This window comes from Limanda limanda, chromosome 2 (assembly GCF_963576545.1).
Source record: "Limanda limanda chromosome 2, fLimLim1.1, whole genome shotgun sequence".
NCBI classification, from domain to species: Eukaryota; Metazoa; Chordata; class Actinopteri; order Pleuronectiformes; family Pleuronectidae; genus Limanda; species Limanda limanda.
This window is the reverse complement of record NC_083637.1, coordinates 29,767,359-29,783,902: the sequence shown is the minus strand read 5'-3', so window position 1 is coordinate 29,783,902 and position 16,544 is coordinate 29,767,359.

Sequence of the window (16,544 nt, the reverse complement as noted above, 5' to 3'; positions counted from 1 at the left end):
GTTTGGCGGGGAATTGTTTTTAGACGGATAGTCGTCGGAGAAGTAAAAATCAAAAAGACACTTTGTCTCCCGCTGAGACCTCTCCGAGAAACGGATACGTAGAAGTATATAAGAGCCTTAAAACCCAGGGAGTGAAAATAAAATGAATAAGGTGAGAGGTGGAAGAATGCCTGCCCGTCAAACTGTGGAAACAAAGAATTCTCTGCCTTCACTACCTTCCTTGCATTTATCTGTAACTTTGCCAGACAGACAGATGAATGCTGGGCTGATGTAAAAGAAATGTAACCCTTGAGGCAGCACTAAAGGATGGGTTAATATCCACTGATTTATTTTTTCCATGTAGATCATCTGACTCCCCATCTATTGAATTAATGATGAAGCTAAAAGAGTGATCAAAAGAGGCCTGAAAACATAGCTGTTAGCTATGTGTGTGTGTGTGTGTTTGTGTGCGTGTGTGTGTACACGTGTGTAATGGCCCGTCTTTGAGGGCAAAGGTTCACACAGAATGAAATATGAAATACAAACACACTTTTGTTTGAAGTTGAAATTACCATCAGGTAAGAATCACAGATAAAAGACATCAATTTATTTATTTTAATGTGGTTCTACAGCACATCAGGTGCATTAAGCACTACACTGGCATTATTTTCTGTAGTGCACGTGTGTATCTAAACTGAACAGTTAACGAACAGGGGCAGCTCTCACTCTCTGTGGATTATCTGTATTGTAGCTGACCATCACCCTTCTTTGTAACCATATAAACATGTCATAGCTGTAAGTGTTGGGATCAAATAGGCAAATAAATCAGTTTATACATTTGACCAGTTTTCTGTTTTTGAAGATCCTGCCTGTTTTATCACTGTGCTGTTGCATTTCTCACATTGGTGCACGGTTTCTCTGATGGACTTCATTAAATTTTTAAATGTCCTGAATATGCTGTACCTCACACTGAGCGTCCCGCAATTTGATTTTAAAGTCAGTGAAATATTTAACATTGTTTATTCAAGATTTGGGGGGAATAAGTTTGCATCGGTACAATCAGAGGAAAATATGTGCTTTCACATGCACTTATAACTCAGTCAGCAGGGCATTTTTTAAGGTTCATACAGGGACAACCTAAAAATGTGTTGTTTGTCTTTTGGTGGATTTTATAGTTTTTATTGACAAGGAATCAGTTTAGTGTCCAAACGATCAAACTGGAAGAAGGTATCCCATTGCTCTGACATCAGCCCAGTGTGACTCTCACTAGTTCCCACAGAGCAGGGAGAGACGCATGGATGTGTGTCTTATATATTTAAAGGAAGAGGGATTCTAATTCATTGATCAGCCTATGTTTGTCATTGAAATTACATGGTGGCTTACATGATTGCTTTTTGAATTTGGAAGCTTTTAGGATGAAATATATGCATGCGTCCTACCAACCAGTCAGCACCCTGTACAGCTTCACAAACAGAGAGATCGCACAACCTACACACAATAATTACTTATGAATTTAACAACGTTATGAACCTTTACGTTGCGCGCACACAATCATCCATTTTCATACAGAGAATTTACAGTGAACTAAACTGGACCAATAAGCCAGCTCCTGTTTATTCACTCTTTCAGATGTGTTTGCCCCTGATCCCCCACCCTTGTGTCGTGTTCAGACTGATCTCCATCTGCCCTGTGACAGGTCGGACAAATCCCAGCCATTTAATCTGAAAAGGGGAATGAAGCAGGACTGACAGAAGAGTGCTGGAGCCTGCTGCCGCTGGTGCACAGTGGTTTGTTGACGCTGCTAGTTTGACAGTATCAAGCAACCTAGACAAACTTCGCTCCAAGAAGAACAAAAAACTGCACTTAAAGTACACATCTTTGTCGCACATTTCGATGCTCTGGTAGTTTCTCAATCTATTTGATTGCCTTCAGAGTTGTTTTGGTCTGTGACATTTGAAGAAGCCCGTTGCCAGGTCACCTCACAAGGAAAAACTGAAAGAAATATAAAACTGTGATGAGAAAAAAGGGTTCCTTGGAATTTCTCCTGAGAAAAAAGTATGAAGAAGTCTGCATCGACAATTGTACTGAGCACCCGTCCATTACATATCATTTGGCTGACTCTTTTATCCAAAGCGACTTACAGTAAGTGCATTCAACCATGAAGGTACAAACCCAAAACATTTTTTTTTTTTTTTTTATATATATAAACACCAGAGCTGACGATTCTTATTAGACATCATCTTCTTAACCAAGTCCAGTGAACCTACATCCTGTTCCCTTCCTGTATCCTGCCTGTTTGTCTCGACTGTGTTTCACCGCAGCATTTAGTTGGTTTTTCAATACAGTTGTCAGCATTTTCATTTCCACGTGTTAGTGTTGTCAGAATAATGGACCAAAAAGTCCAAATGTCGTTCCTGCGATGCTGCGGCTGTTAAACATCTGGTATGTTCTGCTACACTGTACTTCAATGCAGCTAAACTGATGAAACAGCTCATTTAATTTAGCCTTCTTATATGTTTCTGTTTCACCTGTCACACACGGCAGTCTGCACAAGAAAAAGATGAGGTTTCAGCATGCTCCTGTCAACCACTTGTCATTGAAACCTCTGGGCTATTTTCTGACTGTGACATCGACTGCAGGAGGCAACATACATACAGGTTCCTGACAGCAGCTGGGTAATATATCACCCTTAAAATTAGGGTCTACAGTGAAGTTGTATTTTAACTGTACTACATATCTTCTTTTATCTGTGGGACTTACTGTACTGTGTGAATAATGCTTAACAGTTCTTCAACTAAACCAAAACCATGTGTAGAAGATTCTTGTTACCAGCTAGTGCAGGTCCCACATACTATTAAAAGCAGACATAATTCACAAGCTGTTTTGGGTAACAAGACCAACAGAATATATGACTGAATTGTAACCAACTGTCAGTTTTCTGAGTTGTGCCAGGAAAAGATCATTTCACTAGCTCTGCTCGTTTCATATTCTGTTGTGTTTTGACATGTCACCAATATTCCCTGACGTTGCAGTTCCCAGTCCTCCTGCTTGACACTTCAGTCGCCTGATACCTGATTAGTTCCTTTATATTTCTTACCCAGAAACCCCCTTACACAGCCAGCCATTTCCATTGTTACCTTGCAAGATTGACAAAGTTGCCCCATTGTACACATGCTCTCTCTCTCTCACACACATTGTTTAACTTCTTTGTGTTTGACTCTTGCTATTTTCTTTGATTTTTCAGTTTTCCTGCTCATTGCCAGTTGTCTGCCTTTCCTGGTTGCACTCCCTGTGTATTACAACCTCCTACAAGGACGTTATGTATTTAAGAGTGAGTGTCAGGGTCATGTTGCAGAAAAAGGAACATCTTACGAGTATAAAAACATGATATAATGAGAATAAATTTGTAATCTTAAAAGAATACATTCCTAATTAAGAGGAAAATATTACAATGATGATGTTACATATTACAAGAAAACAAAATGGATCCAAAATCTTGAGCCAATCATATGGTGAAACTATGAAACCCTTTGGATATAACAAAGATCTAACATCGTCCACAACAATTTACCCCTCCACCAAAGAGGCAACTACCTCCAAGTTTGTGAGTAGTTCTTTGGAAAATAAATCACTCAATCTTTAAAGTCCTGATTCGTATGATAGCAAAATGGGGTGCTGATTTAGATTTTCACCTTTACAGAACTTATGTATTTGCTTTTAGTCTTTTTCATCTTTTCTCTAAGTTTAGAATGTGCAGTTCTCAGTGCCCCTCTCCATGTACTAGATGCCCCAGTAAACCAGTAGGAGCTGACAGTGCAGAGAGAAGAACATGACCTCTCACTGGCTTCCCATCCACAAACATCACCAAATGGTAACGTGAAACACAGAACAAATCTGGAGAACACTAACAGGAACTGGAACTCAGATCTTTGCTGTGATGGGCGAGAACGGGTGAAACAGCAATAAACTGCAATAGGGGTGTCTGCTCAGCAGCTCTGACTGACAGTGTATTCTCAGACAGGTCGGCTGACAGTTCAGTCACCTTTGGACTGGAAATAAGTGCATAGTAAAAAAAAAGAGGCAAAGTAGTGTGTGTGCTTTGGGGGCAAACCTGGGTGAGGGAGAGATAGAGATCCACCCTCAATCGAACCTTGAAAGTTGCTGTAACCATCAGTCTGCCAGAGCCCTCTGAATCACAGATTAATCTAGTTAGATAACCTATTTTGTTGTGTTTCTACTTGTGCCATTGCTTAATTACACAAAAGAAACGTCCCATCTCTTACCAACCATTCTTCCTTTAGAAAGATCCAGTATGCTCAAAGTCGATTGAGTGAAATGGACTTTGCGTCCCTTGCATCCTTTCTCTAAGATGTTCTCAATAACAGGAAGTGTGCTGATGGTGGCTGTGGTTTGTTTATATGTAGAAGTGATTGTGTGTGTGTGTTTGTGTGTGCTAGAAGAGGATGAGAGGGCGTCATGCTTCATTTGCTGCTATCCTTCCTTTTCTATTATTTCTCTAGAGGTAGTCAAAATAAGGCTCCACTCCAGTTCCCATCCCACACGGCAATCTGTCAACAGGTTCATGTTGCTACACAGGTACCTTTCACACATACACACACACACACACACACACACACACACACACACACACACACACACACACACACACACACACACACTCCTGTCAGTCGGTCTTGTGCCTTCCTCTCATGCGCTGTCTCTGTTTTCTGATACTTATAGACAGTATCAGCTCGGCAATTCTCTCTTCGCATTGTAGTAACAAATCTCATGGCCCCATCTCACCTGGGCTTACGTCAGCGATGTTGTTGCTTGTGTTTTCCAATCTCAGCTCTGAACACTCATATGATTAAATTACTGAGGCAAATCAGATATGGTAGAGGTGGAGAGGGAGGGCTGAGAATCTTCGCCAGCTCTCATTTCAAGCCCCTTGTAGACAGGGGGAGGCTGTGTTCGGGAACATCCACCTCACAGGACAGCCTGACCAGACAAAATATGTCCAGATGAATGTGTTTCGACACAGGGCAGAGCGCAATAACAACGGACAAACTGAACGGTTTTGGCAGAAGTGGATCTGGTGCCATTGATGTAATCTGTTGCAAGTCTGGCAACAGGGCAGGCAAAAGCCATGAGCAAAACTGCAAGGGGCCACGTCAAGCTGCGTATGTTACCTAATGATGGGAAGCAGCTTCGGTGCCCGACTCACACATGGAGATAAACTCACTTTGTTGGCTTTCAAACTATGATAAGAGCACTTTTACATGAAAAAAAAAAAAAATTACATCGCTCTGAAATATTTCCATTATTGATTAAACTCTCTGTAACTTTAAAGCTGCACTTTATTAACAATGGGTAAAATTAGTGTGTAAAAAAATGGTTCACTTGTCGTTTCGGGGGAATTATCACAAATCATCGCTCTTCAGTTCCCCTCAATTTTATCAAGCATTTTAGGCTCTGAGCTTGGTGTTTTGGTTTTTTAACCAAAAACTGGACTACAAGGTACAGGTGTACATGTATATAAGACCTATGAGATAAACTGAGTATGGCCTATGCAAATTAAATATGATTGATTGAGTAATGTGCTGCTATCACCAGTGCTGTTTTACACCAGCAGTTCTTAACAGAACATAAAAGGTGAGATGAGATTAGATAAAATAAGATTTTAAAGAAAAATATTCCATGGGAATATCTCTATGGAGCAAACCAGATGTTTGAAGATAGAATATGAAATAGGACCCAAAACCACGATTTGACAGGCTAACAGGTAAGTAAAAAGGCTTTACTGAATCAGGGTACACAAAAAGGCAGTCCAAGTAATAAGGCAGAGGTATCCGAAATCCACGTACAGAAAACAGGTTGTAACACGAGCGCGTAAAGAGGAACAATAATGCTGGAATGCTGACTCAAAGGGAACAAACGATCTGGCAGAGAAGAAGGGGAACAGAGGGTTTAAATTCACAAGAGAGGGGAGACAATTGAACACGGGTGCAACACATTAGGGAGGAACAGAGAATCACAGGAGGGCAGGACAGAGGGGGGGTACCTGAAACGACTCGAGGCGAGTATGACAAAATAAAACAGGAAGACAAAATACAAGAAACATGAGAGAGAAAACAAAACAGAACCTCAACTATCTTGGAGTCTTGACAAAGTAATTTTACACATCAAATAATCAAAGTTACAATATGAACGTTTTCCAAATTAAAATTACCAAACTTTTGTTAATTAGTTTGATGATTTACTTAGATTAGTAAGTAAACAAATTTAAAAGTTAATTAATTTTCAAGCTACAATTTGTTACAATTTAACTTTTAGATCTTTGTTATTATAAATAAATATACCAAGTTTAAGGATTTTAGTCGTTGGACATAAGGATCTTAAATGATCATACAAACGAGCAGCACAAACAAAAACACAGATTTTAAGGAAAAACTCCTCAATTCAGTGTTTTAACTAGATGTAATCATGGGGTCTGTTTGTTTCGGAGAGAAGCAAACCTCTGTGGATAATGTGTTATCAGCAAAACAAGCTGCATGAACATTAGCGGCAACTCAGCTGTCCAAACAGCCTCCGAGTGACTGATTTTAAACATGGAAGTGCTTTGTTCTGTGTTACTTTATTATTATTTTTACCAGGTCTGTTTATTTGTGGTTAATTTGGCCCGTGCTAAAAATCTCTCGAACGATGAAGTAACTGAAGTGACCACAGTGGTGGTAACAACAACAAGTCCCATAATGCCACACTACTTAACAATGTCACTAGACTCCTTGTTACTTTGATTAGAAGGCCCCTATAAGTGCAGAAAACTATTTATTGTACTTCTAACTGTGGTCTTTTAACTTTTGCTTGTGTGGGAATATAGGTGATATATTCACATGACATGGCCAATTGACCAGCCGGTAGGCAGGAAGTGAAAAAAAGACCCTTGACACTGCTGCATGCACACTGTTGCGGTGGACTCTCTCTTTCATGCAGGGTGATAGCCGGTTGCCAGCTTCCTGTCCATTACGGAAAGGAACCGGAGCAAAAACTGATGTGACTTGACCACCGACAAGCTGCCATGGCGATATAGAGACCCGGAAGTATCGCAGTTTCACTGGAAATCGGCCTTCTTCCTACATTACTGTGCTACGGCGGTTTGTTTATTTTGAAACCCTAGAAGACACGGTTCCGTGCTGACACACTGTTTACATTCTGTGGTGAGGCTGCAGTGGGAGACAATCTTGTAGTGTTGTCTAGTAGGAGTGTGCCCTAGCAAAACCCGACCTTCCACAAGGAAGAGAGCAAACTCCAATGTTCACCACTTAAATAATCTGTTATTTTGATACTGACTTCATGCCTGTGGTATTTAAAATAATTTGTATACTATTTGTAATAAAGTTAAATTAATCACAGTAGCCTCTTACCAATTGTTCCTGTTTGGGGAACCCACAGAGCATTGCCACATGATAGACTGATAAGGATTAAGGATTCAGGGTTTGAGGGTTGCTCTTGCCCCTAAGCAGAAGGTTTGCTTTGAAAGGACAGAGTTTCTCTTGCCGAAGGGCCCAACACTTGGAAGACAAAAAAATGCGTGTGCAAGCATTTTCCTGCCGTAAATCAGTTGGTTGACAGGTTCTTGTGTCCTGGAAATCAGCCATTTCGATACTGAATCTTTGAAATCAGCTAATCCTGGATGTGCAGTGGTTGTAAAAGACGTTAAAAGCTGATCCTGACATGCGCGTAACCTTTTCTGTTTCTCATAGTTCCTGGGGAATATGCTGAGTCTCTGTGGGGGTCATTAGTCTGTGAGCGCAGGTGACAAATCCAAAAGCTGCCAATACTGGCGTTTATATTGATTTATTTCTATACTGATAAATGAATAAAATAAAGGGACATAAATGCAGCACACATGATGACAGGATATATACCTTGGTCTATATAATAAACACAATATGAATACAGACTTGCAGTCTTATATTCCTTATGACAAAAACGGAACGATTCAACAGCTATTATTGTTTCTGAGTGGCGAAATGGTGCCCACAATCAGGAGTTGCTGAGGACGAGACGTCAGCATTTCATGTTCGGCAGCAGGCAGCAGGCATTTCCTTCCTGTGTCCATGTCATTTCCGTGATCACAGCACCATCGCATCTAAAAAACAATATTTTTTCTTGACCTCCTCAGCAGTGATACAGTTGTAGTTCACATTGTATTAGTGGACACTGACTTCGCAGTTGGACAGAGGTGCAGTGCTATTTATTCATTTAGAAGTTTACATGCATTAGCCAAATATCACTGAGCTCATTTAAAGTGTGTTGTTCAGAGAAAATATTTTTTTCTACCTTTACTCAAGATCCTAATCTTTCAGTTCCAGAGCAGGATTTTGTGGATTTTCTTCTGGTACAGAAATAAGCAGAGCTGACAGACCCACAACAAGGGCTAGACAATATCTCGCTCTTGAATAAAGACCAGAAGAAAACACCATATACAAGCAGCTACCAGCAACTTTTAAAGTGGAATGTTTTCTTGTTACTCAATAGATGAGTTGATGAATCAGTACATGTAACTATGACAACCTCGATTCCCTTTTTATCAGCTCTGTGATTTGTGATAGTGATTTCAAAAATGTATTGGAATTTAAACCACATGATAAGAACTTCTATTATTCTATTTCCTCCAATGAGAAACAAAATTATGGAGCATTGTTTATCATTATAGCACAAACACATTTAAGACATCCAGTCGCTGTCCTGAGTGTGTTCGGAGGAGCTGGACACGTGAAGGTTTTATCCAGGCAGTGACACAGTCTACTCCAGCCTGGTGTTGAGTCGCTTTGTCATGTGTGTACATCGGATAGGAGAGTGGTCCAAGTAAGTTTCCCTCAGGGTGGAACATTTTTAAATTTTAAGATAAAACCCGAAAGCTGGGTTTGTACACAACTTCCATGACTGTGTTAGGTCAAATGGAGCCAGGAAGCTGTGGTGGATGTTTGGATAATAATTGTAACGATAACCTTTTCTCTTCCTCATGCGTTAACCTGTGTGGCTATCTCACTGCTCATGGTTGCTGTCAGGCAGCTGTGGTCAAAAATAATATCTTGGTGAGCCCAGTGGTGATATGGTGAAAGGTGTAACAAGCTGTTCTTGTGATTTTGAAAAGAAAATCTGATTGAATTTCTGAGTTCACTGGAGTAAGATGTAAATTGTACTGTTTAGAATGGGAGAGGTGAGGCAGGGTTTGGGAGCTCACCACTCTGTAACTGCTCTCTTTCTTCATCATCGTGCCCCGGCTGAAACAGAGGTAAATGGATGAAATTGTGATTCAGACAGCAGTGGTGGCCCAATCAATTGCTTTGCAGATGCTTGTATTACTGCCCTGGCATTTTAAACACTTGTCTGTGCCTCCGTGCGTTTTTCAATGCAAGGTTGTTTTCTGCTCTGCCTCCTCCTTCTCTCCAATGATGCATTGACAAAGTCAAGCCAGCCATATGCTGAACAATTGAGTGGCGAACAAGAGACATATAATCTCACACTTAAAGTCAGATCGGCAAGAGACATTACACTTTCATTTGGAGGAGAACAAATGGTGATAATGGAAAGCTCATTAGGCAAATACTGACAGAGAATCAAGCTGTGAGAATCAATCTCGAGGCATCTCCTTGATGTCATTAGCAAAGGATAATTAAATTATATACTATGTCCTTGCATAAGGCCTCAACCTTGTCACTGATCACATTAAATACATCGTCACACAATCAAGTCACTGAAGAGAAGACAGATCAAAGATATAATGGGGCTTAATCAAAGATGCAAAATAAAAGCTCTTAAGACGATGTTTGAGTCTACAAGATAAAGGGAAAAAAAGGAGCTGAATACATTGATTTCACTGAATACATTGTATCTGTGTGTGTGTGTGTGTGTGTGTGTGTGTGTGTGTGTGTGTGTGTGTTTGTGTGTGTGTGTGTTTGCTGAGCAGGCAGCAGGCAGCACAGTAAATGTATGCACTGTATGTGATTGATTTATTGAGGTACGCCGGCCTGCTGTATCACTGATAGCCTCCCGACTCAAAGTTTAATCAATACCTCAGTCTGGAAGCCTTTCCCTCGGTTTCCAACGTTTCTATGCATCTGTATTAATTCTACCTTCACAAGCTTCAGAAAAAAATTGAAATAACTGCGGCCACAATTGTTTATTTGACAGCATGCGCAATGGTACCTTCAGAAGAAAATGTTTATCAGAGGTGCCCCTGGTCTGATCCTGTTATCAGGCCAAGATAAAACAAACAGGGAGAAGAAACTATTTTCAAAGATTTCGGTTTTGTTTATGTGATCTGACGCTATGAGAGATGCACTGTAGATTCTACAGAGGTTCTGAGAGGTTATCATTCAGCTTTCTACAAACAACACACACAGGGTGTCTGCTCTGGCTAACTTTTTCCAGGCTTGCCAACCTTAGTTCTCACCCGGTTGCAAACATTTCTAATCAACAATAATGTGTATGAAAAGTTCCAGGCTGGTTTAAACTTCGTCACAGCACTGAAACAGCTCTTTTAAGAGTTTTTAACAATTTGATTTTAACTGTTGATTCAGGAGACTCTGATGTCCTGTTGCTCCTAGACCCTGCAGCCGCTTTCGACAAAACTCAGGTTTTTTTAACATTTGTCTCTTTTCACTGCAAGTGTCATTCAAATATACTTGCCCCTGAACCTTAAAATTAAGACTGCAGCCCCTGCTTGACTGCTTAAGTGACTTAAAAATCATGGATGGATTCAAACTTCCTCAAATTAAATGAAAATAAGACTGAGGTTTTTGTATTTGGAAACTCTGAACTGCTAGATGTGGGCACCCTTGGCCTTCTGAATCCTAATATTCACTCCACTATAGAGAGTCTTGGGGTTTATTTTGACAGGGTTTTTAAATTTGACAAGCAAATTTCCTCAGTTGTCAAGTGAAGCTTTTTTCAACTGAGACTCATAGCCAAGGTAACGTCCTATCTCCCACCAAAAGACCTAGAGAGGGTGATCCATGCCTTTATAATTTCCGTCTTGATTACTGCAATTCACCATATGTGGGCATAGACCGATCGTCTATTAAATGCATGCAGCTCATCCAAAATGAAGCTTAGCGTAAGTTCAGTGAGGAAGACTTAAGCTGCAGACGATCAGCTGATCGTAACGGAGCACTTAACCTGCAAAGTGATCAGCTGATTGTGGGTGTTCCTAAATTTTCAATCAGGTCTGGCGTGGGCTCTTCAGCCAATCATTCAGCACCTGAAAAACTTTAAAAATCCCTTCTCTTCTCTTCCGCAGTCAGGCGTCCTTCAGTGACGCGAATAACCCCTCCTCCACCCTAATCTTCTCCAGTCTCCAGTAGAATATTCATCGACCTCAACTGATTATATGCCTAATCTCACATCATGTTGGCAGCGATCATGGACCTTGATGACGTATCCCAATATTGTCAGTGGATCTTGATTACGGCGGCACCCGATCACGGTGGGAGCTGATCGCGGACTAAAAAACCAACAACCTGCCTGACAATATACCTATTACTCGTGGCATCCAAGAGGGATCCCTCGCATGCGGCTCTTCCGGAGGTTTCTACGTTTTTCCTTTTTAAAAAGGTTTTGTAGTTTTTCCTTACTCTTGTTGAGGGTTAAGGGCAGAGGACGTCACAATTGGCGAAGTCCAATAGGACAATTCTCACGAATATGGGCCATCCAAAAATATCATTTGACTGATGAACCACCACCAGTGTCTAGACCCCGGGAGGGTATTCCTGTTCGATGCTCTGCTCCACCCCCTTCTAATCCTGATGACATCTCACAGGGGTCTAAAATGCCATAGACTGTAAAACATTCATATTTTTGTGTGTTTGCAAAATAAATATCGTAAATTGGGAATCAAGTCTCTCCTGATTGAAATGCTGCTGCATGCCTCCTGACTAGGATGAAAAAAAAGAGACCATATCTCAACTGTGATGTGCTCCCTCTAGTGGCTACCTGTTCATCACAGGATCAATTTAAAAATGTTATTGTTAAATTTTAAATCTCTTAACGGACTTGTACCTCCTTACCTAGCCAAACTTCTCAATACCCACACTACAGTTAGGGAGCTGAGATCAGCCACTCAGCTTCTCCTGGACATACCTGCCTTGGCAGTAGCCGCCCCAAATTTGTGGAACAACCTACCACTTCACATTAGATCTGCCCCCTCTCTAACACAGGTCGTATTTAAATGGACCGCTTTGTTGAGAGAATGGGCTGTGATTGGTGGGTTACTAAAGAGCACCCATAAACCTGAAACTATCAGTACTGACAGTTTATGACAGCTGTGCATATGACTCCCTGTCCTGCATGAACTCATGCAATGCTTCATTAAGTTTTTGTTTTGACCACCTAGATTTTAGCAACTTATATATTTTTTTAATTTTTGCTTTTGTGCCTGTAACATCACTATTTTCTCACACTGATCAGCCACATTAATTAAGAAATTCCGAAATGATACCCATTTACTACCACCCAATGAAACACACAAAGTTAGTGTACTGCAGCTAAATGTAGCAGAACATGTATTAGTTAAACAGTCAGATATCCCTGGTGTTGCTGCAGAGCAAAACTAAAGCTAAATGGAGAGACAATGCCTCAACAACAACATTACCCACAGACAGATTGATATCAATCTCTTTATCTCCATTTTATAAAGAAAGTCACCAAGTGCTTCAACATCCAATCAATTTTTCACGCACATGCAAACCCCTAAGAAGCCCCTCCACCAGATCCCTTCAGCTCCAAAGCCCATTGACAAAGTAGTTGTGTGTATAATAGACATGATGGTACAAAGAGGCTAGAGACCAACATAAAGTTAAACAGTAATCAGGGGGGATGGAGTGACATGAGTCACAGAGACTGGCACAGCAATGTGGTAAACATGGACCACAAGGACCAGCCATGCTTAATACATGCAATAATGTAACACAAGTGTATGCATGTACATAGTGTTTGTGTACCGTAGATTTTGTTTCTGCATGTGTAACCGTGTTTATATATGCATGGGTGTTCCTTTGTTTGCACGTGTATGTGTAAGTGTTCAGATTCAGAATGCATCTGGCTGTCTATGTTGTTTCCTCATTTCCATTCAGGCAGAGAGTTAGTCGCCTGGCACCTAATGAGCCGTTTACTGCGAGGCGCATATGGTATGTTCTTTATGTCTGCTAGCTCCACCATTAGTGTTGATGCTAGCTGGGAGAGATGTTGAGAGTGGGCTTGAGGGGGTAATGTGTATGTATGTGTGTGTATAGACACAAACACTGATATCACACTCTGGTTGTGATGGAATGTACAAAGAGGGATGATGCTTAGGGGGCTGCAGGGATTGGGAATTTCCTCCATTTCATTCAATGTCATATTCCTATGAGTCCACTTCAAATGACGACAAAATATGTTTAAAGAACTGGGTTCTAATGAGGAAAAGCTTGTGATATTTACTGATGCATATTTCAAAGATATAATCGAAGAGATAAAACATGTAGTTGACCTTGTGTTTTTAAATCCATGTATGGACCTTTCACATTAAAAGTGATGAGCATGAACTGCAAGTTTTCTATAGAAAAACTATAGGTATCCATTCGCCTCTACAATATACTGAACGCTAGATGTTTACTGGTTTCAAGGAAAGCAGCCTGTTATTATCCCTGTGCTTTCATGACGCAATTAAATGTTTGGGGTTTTTAGCCCTCAATTTTAGCATTTTCACAGCTCTCATGAGCGTTTCTCCATGTGATGCATTAGGCAACTGTTCAAAACCCAAACCAAAATAAATAAAAAGCACAGAATGCTTTCTGCCAAATACCAGACATTGGGCTGAATGGAGTTACTGACCAACTGGTGAACACACTAAAGAACCAGATAATGCCCTCGAAAGCATAATCTGAGAGTGAATATATGAAACATATCAATATATGAGAATAATAATAGAAAAGGCTTATAATTGAGAAATAATAGTGTTGCAAGGCATACACCAAAACACTGAGCTGAAAGGGGGACTGCAGAGTCAAATGAACATTGGAGCGATAGCTTTCATATTGCACATTGTTGTTTAATTAAGTGCACCTTTAAGGATATAAAATGTGAAAGAAATGCCAAGTGAATTATCCAAATTGATTGAAAAAAATTGATTTTTGATACAACCTAATTGAGGGCAAAACATTTTCAGTTTTTAATTGTGCTTGATGGTGCATGTTACTAAGCAAACATTTAATGATTAATTTAACCAAAATCAGTCCTTTTGGGCCCCTGGAGGTGTGGGAGCACAGGGCAGTTGTCCATTATTAATTAATTTCTGGCTGAATGGAGAAGCTGGTTTGAAAAATTACGAGGTATAGCCTTGAGTCCAAAGTTAGTTTAAAGTCCTCATTATCATTTGAATTGGAAAAAGAATAAAACCATATGCCAAATACCATAAAGCCAGTGCTTTATCTGAATCTACATGTATCAAGTGTGGCTCTCCCTCGAGCACCCAGGAAAGATATAAAATTTAATAATAAAATAATCCAAAATGAGAAGCCTTTTTATTAGTGCATAATTCAGGCTCATTGATTATTTATCGAAGCGGCTGGGGACTGACTGCAGTCTGAAAGGTTATATAGCATTGCCTCCTGCTACAGAAATAACCCAGAAGTAGAAGGGATGATAGAGTTTTGATTTAAATGAATCCACTGTGGGTTAGGGCTGAATGTTGAAGAGAGGGGCTCTCTGTCGTTCAATCAAGTCATTGACAACTTTGTCTATATTTTGTTTCTACTGGGCTCTTTCTTGTTTTTCTGTTTCCTAAACAGTAATTGTCCCCAGCCTCTATAGCCTCTTTTTTCCTGCCTTTACCTCAGCGTCTCTTCTCCTGTTAATCATGATTATTGCACTCGCATATGGAGCCATAATGGGAGCAAAACTACTTACAAATGTGAGTAAATTGGAAGAATGCTGAAGCTCCATTTTATATTATTTTCCAGCCTAATAATTATCTAATCTGTTGGTTTGTGATCATATAGCTATAGAGTTATTGTAATAAACAACTACTGGTTCTGTGAAAGTGTCATAATGAAATAGCATTGATCACATTCACACACATTCATACAGCGATTCTATATGCAGCACCATTTCTATCACCCACCTTTATACCATGTCAGTTCACTATTTTGCCCAAGGCCACTTTGGAATGGAGACCGGAGGGAACTGTACACCTCCTGATCCACTGTACGAGTGGTGTAGTACAAACAGTAACAGTCAGTTGGGCCCAGAACTTTGTATTTAGTTCATTGTTGGGTAAATACAACCACCTGTGAGTCCTCTATCCTGCCTGTCTTTCCCTCATGGAGTGGCAGTGGTGGGATCAGCTGGTTGAGGACACAAGTTACCTTTTCCTTGTTTTTGTTGGTTTTGTTTTTTATGAGCAATGGAGCGTTGAGGGACAACCATGAGGAAATCAGGTAGACTCTAAGAATGCACAACAAGCAATCAGGTGTACAATGAGGAAGAAGAAGAGAAGGGGTGAAGGTTCTGATGCCAGAGGTACTGAGGGGGAAGAGGGTTGAGAGCCAACACTAAGAAAACCCAACTGGTATTATCCAGGCCTTCATAGGGCAGCGGGAGGTCAGAGAGGTGCAACATAAGGCGGAGGCCAAACAACAGGATAGTTTAAAGGCACTAAAACAAAACTACAAAAAAAAGCATGTTTAACAGGGTAAAAAGAATGTAGAAATCTCAAGGAAAGCCACATGTGAGGGATCCCTCTCCCAGGATGGACAGAAGTGCAATAGATGCCACGTGTAAAGGAGAGCATCAGAAAGATCAAGGTATTTAAAGCATTGATTAAAAGAAACAGTTTGTTGCATAATAGAAGCTAAATGATTGATGAATTATTTTCAGCAATGGTATCGGAGTAGACATATTGTATATCAAGCAGTCTTATTGTAATCATAGTCCACGGTCAGCAGCCACCACGATCAGCATCCACCATCACGATCGGATGCCACCACAATCCAAAGTAAACCTGCGGGCCCAGTGTGGACCAGTCAAAGGGGAGAAGACGGGTGCACAATCCCCAAATTACGGGAAGAGCTAAGCTACAGAGAGAAGCCATTGCTAACTGTTAAGTAACTCTTAGATCTGAATAGTGTGTTAACAACTGTTGGATTAGTGAGTATGTATTAACTGCTTCAATTCAAGAGTTTATTCTTGTTAAGTTTTTTCATAAACGTGACTTTTTATCCTGTTGTATTTTATAGGAAACTGTCCGTCGTCTTCACACCTTTGTAAATGGGCAACAACTGCCAGGAATTAGGTGAGTTTCGGCTTTTCGTGCAGTGTTAGTTAAGCTGCTATTAGTGCAATGTCCGGAGACAGATGACACATGGAGCTTCTCTTCCCAGCTTTTTCCTTCCTCTTCTCCATCCTTATCACACTAGAGAAATTAATATCTCATCAATACATGTTACTGTCAGACTTTGATTAAGCCCTATGAGACAAATTGTGATTTGTGAATATGGGTTATACAAATAAAATTTGATTGA